The sequence below is a fragment of the Schistocerca nitens genome, chromosome 3 (genome assembly GCF_023898315.1).
Source record: "Schistocerca nitens isolate TAMUIC-IGC-003100 chromosome 3, iqSchNite1.1, whole genome shotgun sequence".
In the NCBI taxonomy this organism is placed as follows: Eukaryota; Metazoa; Arthropoda; class Insecta; order Orthoptera; family Acrididae; genus Schistocerca; species Schistocerca nitens.
The window spans coordinates 707,497,270-707,503,723 of NC_064616.1; the positions used below are offsets into that span (position 1 = coordinate 707,497,270).

General features: G+C 38.5%; 1 protein-coding gene across 1 annotated transcript in view; it reads right to left on the reverse strand.

Annotated features, from left to right (window-relative positions):
- Positions 1-6,001, reverse strand: part of LOC126248678 (ATP-citrate synthase) — a 187,489-nt gene extending 181,488 nt beyond the window's left edge. The window contains exon 1 of the mRNA XM_049949942.1: positions 5,865-6,001. The gene's annotated coding sequence lies outside the window, so the exon portion shown is untranslated. The remainder of the gene's footprint in view (positions 1-5,864) is intronic.
- Between the last annotated feature and the right edge of the window lie 453 nt (positions 6,002-6,454).

Here is a 6,454-nt window from a genome sequence, read left to right on the forward strand (position 1 = left end):
GGGCTGCAAATTCCAAGTTTCTGAGAGAGTAAAATTACAAAGTCTACTGAAACAGAGAGTTCTGGAAACCTAATTAACTGAGGTGAAGACTTTCATTTTGATCAAGAATTGCTTCCAGCACTAAAAGTTATTACGCTCTCGCTGGCCGTCTCATCCACCAGAGCTGCCTCCGAAATACAAGTGAATATCAAAGATCACAATGGGCACTGGGGGTCCAATTCAGCTATAAATAGTGACTTAACACCTACAATACTTCAATGTATAGTTCGACTCAAGACACTGAGTACACAACAGCTCATACCATCTGAAGAAGACACATGGGTCAGTTATCGAAATATAAAATGGTGTCAACAACTCTGCTGTACAACTGAAAGCTCACTATCAACCCTTTTGGAGTGCCATACTGTCAATAACACCTGTCTTGTTACGAATCTTCCATTTTGAAAATATAATCTCTCATCGATGCCTTACCCTTGCTTCAAAATTTTAAAAGTCAATGAACTACGTAATGTTTTTGTCTCAGTATATGCTATCTTGGCACACAAACTGCTGTTTTCTTGGTCACCACATGCCCCAGTACTCCACATGAGTTCTTCACCTGTTGCAACATCTTTCAGAGCCACGTATAATCCAAGCAGTTCACGTCATTCATTGTTCTCCCTGCCATGACAGCTGTCACATGACCTAATCAAATATTCAGGATGTTTTGCTCCACAAAAAGTAAAAACTAAACTGTATCTATTAATGTTTATATTTAGTGAAATAATATTTATTGACACAGCTACTATGAAAAACAGTTTGACACTGTATACCATCTCTTCACAAACACAGATACCTCATTTAGATGATGCAGAAAACTTTTTCATACCACAATACGACAACACAAACTTCAGGATAAACTGGTAATCAGCAACTAGAAAACAGTTTGTTCCTTGTTTTCTTTTTTTTCTTTCTTTATTTGGGGGGGGGGGGGGGGATGTGCACCTTATGCCCAATGTTCTGGATGATCTAGACAGGTCTCTGCCATTTTATCTACCCATGCCTTTCTACTTTTACCTCAGAATGCTTACCTGTTAAGTTTTAAAAAAGTCAAGAAACAATACCAGTCCATTAAGCCTAGTATTTGGAGATTTTTTAGGACTTTTCAACTATTACTAAATATATTTTGTGTAAAAGACTATGTCTTAGGAGGAGAATAGCAGCTGGCATTACATCAACTTTTGCTAGCATTACTCAAACTTCGATTATATATGAAACTATTTCACATAGTAATCCACAGTACAAAAAGGTAACACACACTATAAGAATTCATGAATGCAATGACAACTGTAAAATACTGAACATTCATTACAGTGTTAAAATTAAAAATTTACTGCAAAAGACCATCTCCTTATCAAAGGTGCCTTGGTTTTCCGAGGAGCTGAGAGCTGACTGACAAAACCATAATGAAGATTGTTGCTGAAAATGAGCACAGGTCGTTACTGTTAATAAAGAGGGTAAAATAATGAATGAACAGAACTGCACACCAATATTCCCAATACTGCAGAATCCTATAGAAATGTCTATGCACATATGTTCTGACTTTCCTGGAAGAAAGTAAGCTTCTCCCACAGTGTTCAGGAAAAACCACTTTGAAACACAGTTTGCTTTTTTCCCCATACATTATATCTTACAAATAGTAAATTCAGTGTGTGTGTGTGTGTGTGTGTGTGTGTGTGTGTGTGTGTGTGTGTGCGCGCGCGCGCATTTTATTTGTACTCCACACATTAAACAAGTTATTTATAAGATAGGGTCAGAGGGACTCCTAGTTTGTTCACTGGTGAAAAAATACCTCAGACAATATTTCCACAAATACTTTACCCATATATCCGATAGTGCCTACTTTTGCCTATTAATCTACAACTTTAATCAGTCCACATCACTGAAAGCTATCCCTGATGGGATTTATGTCACATGACAAATGAATGGATAAATCACATGATGAATGAATTTACATTTAAATAATGTGAGATAATGCCCTCAGTAAAGGAAAACTTTGTCATTTCCAATTACACACAACTAGTGATAAATTCTGGAGTCTGTCATCTTTTAAATATCCAGCAGTAATACTACAAAGTGGTACAAAATGGAATAAATATTCTAAACCAGTAGCAGAGAAAATGAATGGAAGATCGATTTGTTAGCAGAGTTCTCACAAAAATGTGGTGCATCTCTAAATCAAAACTCTTACAGGATGCTGATGTACTGCTCTGGCATTTTGTGAAAAATGAAAGATTAAATTTACATAACCTGTTACGAACAAGGCAACTGGAGACAGTGCACACACTCAGCTAGCACAAGATTAGTGAAGGCAAGTGGTTGAGACCCTTTCATGAAAATGCAACAGAGATGCTAATGAAACTTACAATGAGAATCTGAAAGGAAGGCAGAATTTTCACAGAGCACTGTTGGGTAAATTAGGAAAACCAATATTTAAAGAAAAACATAATATTTAGGCTTTTTAAGTGTCCTGTATTTTTTACAGAATATAGTATGGGTTCAAACTAGAAGAAAGTCCTATAAACATCAGTCCGAAAATAAATACTTGTTGAGATATGGGCCATTTTCTCCCCTGATGGTCACCTGTTTGTTGACACTGCAGGAGGCACTCAAAGTAGTTACTTATTCTGGCAGCAGCAGCAGCAGCTGCAGCAGCAGCAGCTGCAGCAACACCAGCACCACCACCACCACCACCTCAAAGAATCACAAACCCGTGTGAACACACTTGGCTATCCTTTATTTGTTCACATGCAATGAAGTACATTTTCCTGTAAGGTGCGCACATTGACTAGTGTGGTGTATGTTAATGACTTTATGTCACCCATAGCCAGAAACCTGAAAAATTAAAGTCAAGTAAACAGGAGCCTCGACCAAACCATTGCTTAGTAAACATTTCAGTTGGGTAATGAAACACCATGCTGAAAGTACGGTGGTGTTCAGTCTGGCATAACCACATCTGCAGTCTTTCTGTTAAGGGTAACATTCCCCACTAGTTGAGGTATTTTGCTGAACAGAAATCGGTAATAAACAGCAACTATTAGTTTGTCAATTACAACCCCATACACTGACACTAAAGTGAACCTGATGCCTTGCCTTCCCAGTTGCTCCAGAATTTGCATCTGCCCACAAATGGTTATTGTGGTAATTTACTATCCTATCTTGTGTGAATCCCAGCTAAATCTTTCTTTTTTTGCTGGCATACTCCTGTGTTTGCTGTTTATGTTCCGAATTGAGTTGATGAATTCTGTGTGTGTGTGTGTGTGTGTGTGTGTGTGTGAGAGAGAGAGAGAGAGAGAGAGAGAGAGAGAGAGAGAGAGAGTGTTCAAGAATTCTAGGTTGGCCATTCAAGAGATTGTTTTGGTTACTTATTATTTTTGTTAAATCATTTTCCATTGGGTTCTATGCACAAGACAAGTGAGTGACCATTGAGTGTTACAGTAGTTTTCACTTTGTAGAGAAAAATGTTCTGAAGTCATTGATTGTAGGGGAAGATGGGGACCATGAGCGGTAGTGGAAATCAATAAATCTCTGTCTGCAAACTTGCAGCATGCTGAAGGTGAAAAATATGTCCACAACTTGTCTTATAATTGAAATAAATGGCCATAGCTCTGACATAATTTCCACTGAGAAGTACATTTTATTTCTTGATGGTGACTAGTTTCAGACACCTGTATCCATTTTCAATCCATCCGCACTGTAAGTGTGACAAATACAGGTGACAGCCTATGTACAGAATCTGCCCCTGCAGTAACCAAAGCAGTATATGACCAACTTAACAACAGCTGAATCTCTCTGATAAAATGAGAGGTAGTTCTCATGAAGGTTTATGGATGTGGGAGGCTGTTCTGTATGGGCTGGGTTCAGGCAGGTTTCAAGTGCTTGAAAATAAAAAAATAAAAAATGCGTATGGGGGAGGGGGGGTGTTGGTTTGAAGAACGCATTGAGAAGGGTACAACCACACTTTCAAATGCTTTTCACCATACAAGGGTTGAGGGAAAAGGACATATGATCATTTAGTTGTAAATCACAGAATTCAGTTTAAAGATTATAGTGCTAGTGTGTGTAACAATAAGAGAAAGGGGACTTGAGAAGGCTATTAGATCTGTTATAGGGAGGGGAATAGGGCCACCTCGCAGCCTCATTTAGAGGAGAACTGCTACTGGAAGTGTCTCCTGGATAATTATTGTGTATTTCATAGTTTTATTTGGGTACCAGGAAAAATGTATAGGTCAAGGATTTCAACTGAATAGGTTGGGTACGTGCCACAGGTTTTCTTTTTTTGGGGGGTGGAGGGGGGACGAGGACTTGTTTCTTAAGAATTGGGTGTTTTAAGGTATGAATATTGTTAATTCTTGTTAGTTATATTTATCCTGACCACTAGCTTCTCCCCTTGAACTTTTGGCCATTATTGAATAAAGATTAACTGGCTCACAATTCAAAAGATACTGAAGACAAAGAAGTGCAGAATGAGATGTGAAGGGCAAGGATTAGTAGAAACTGCAGTAGGGGGGGGGGGGAGGGGAGGGAGGCAGAGAAGGGTTAGAAGGGTTGAGACCCAGGTGATGCAAATTTCAGATACAATTTGGATAGTGTCCCATTGCATTTCTTGTACTTAATGTACAACAAATGTACTTAACACACAATGAAATAGTTGGAAATTTGTCCATCATCTAAGTTTTGTAATTTTATCTTCAGTTTTAGCTGTCATGACGAAATGTGCATTCAATGTGGTAAAGAGCTTTTAAATGTGGCACAAATATAAACATCAGACTGTGCTAAGGTCAATCTTGTTACCACAACATTTATTTGACGTTCACATTGATTGCCTTCGCCAACGCAACAAATTACAACATTTCAACCTAACCTTGACTTCTGGCTACGCTAAAAATGTCTGTCACTGCTACTAAGTTATTGAGGAGGAGTGGAGTGCGGGTAATTTAACATCACACTGAAGACCACATTTTGAAACAGCTACTGGAGTCATCCGGTTGTAGCCAGCAGGATTTTCTGCCACGCAGTGGTCACGCATGCCCATCATTGGCGCTCGGAGGGGGGAGGGGAGTGGAAGTGTGTGGAGAGAGAGAGAGAGAGAGAGAGAGAGAGAGAGAGAGAGAGAGAGAGAGAGACCTTAAACACATGAAATGTACCATTTAGAACGGCATAATGAACTTCTACATTTTCGCTTTGACGTTTGTATAACAATCGTGTCCATTGAGAAAAAAATAGTCACCGTAAAATAACGGTATCACCTACTCTTAAAATTGTTTTAAATAACTAGTTTGGCTGATACTTGTGTAATAACCTAAATATTTTTGTGTCAGCATAAAATATCTGCCCGATATCTGTGTGAATTATTTACTACAATAGAGTTTATTAACATTTCATCTTCCTCTTGGTAAATTAATCTCCTTGATTTCACTAGGTTAACTAATTTCATAAACGTAGCAGCTGTATATAACACAGAACCTCTCCTTTCATCAATTACATGCATCTCTTTAGGAAAATTTGGCCTTATAAGAAAAACTTTTAGACATTTTCTTTGAAGTCACACATACTAACGAGCATCCGGTGGTAAGATATATTTCACATTCGATTCGATTTGCATAAATGCTCACACTCTACGTCAGCAATATCGTCCAGTCATGATGCTACATCGTAATTTCCAACTGCAGTATTCCGATCAGCTCAAACCGCAGTAGCAGTTTAACAACGCCATCATGTTTTCACTTCTCGAACAACATGTAACACTCGTATGGCATCTAATCTCATGTCCATGATACGAAAACGTAAGTATATTCAATATATCGATTTCTGAGCATACTTACAATAGTTACATGCGTCAACGTATTCCGAACAAACTTCAGTTTCGCACCCACTACATACACATGCAGCTCTTTCAACTGTTTAAGTAAAAGTCAAAGACTTTAGCTGTCACACGGGAAAAAAGGTTAAAAAATATTCGCCTTGTGGCATAAAAATCTCTACATTTGTGGACGCACTTAACAACACTGGCATATGATCATAACTACAGAATAGTAATAGTGTAGCAAAGGTCCGCTGTTGGGACTATAATGGTTACGCACTGCTAGAGTTTCCGTGTCCCGACTGTAAAATAGTTACGCTAAGCGAAGACGGGGAGCGAGAACTGAGAAAAGTAGCAGAAGTTATACAAGCTTCAAATCAGATCAATATTCTCTCAGATTCTAACCAGCGCCATAGGAAGACGGTGATCGGTGATGTTTTATTTTCTAATACGCTAGTGTCGTTTGCGGGTGCACTTTAAAAGTTTAAACAATCACGTGAAACCAACACATTAATGTAACTTCCCGAAATGGAATGGATGAATATTATCAGTACACTAACAATAATTATAAATGTGGAGCAGCGGTACAAGTTTATATGCCAACTAGCCCCG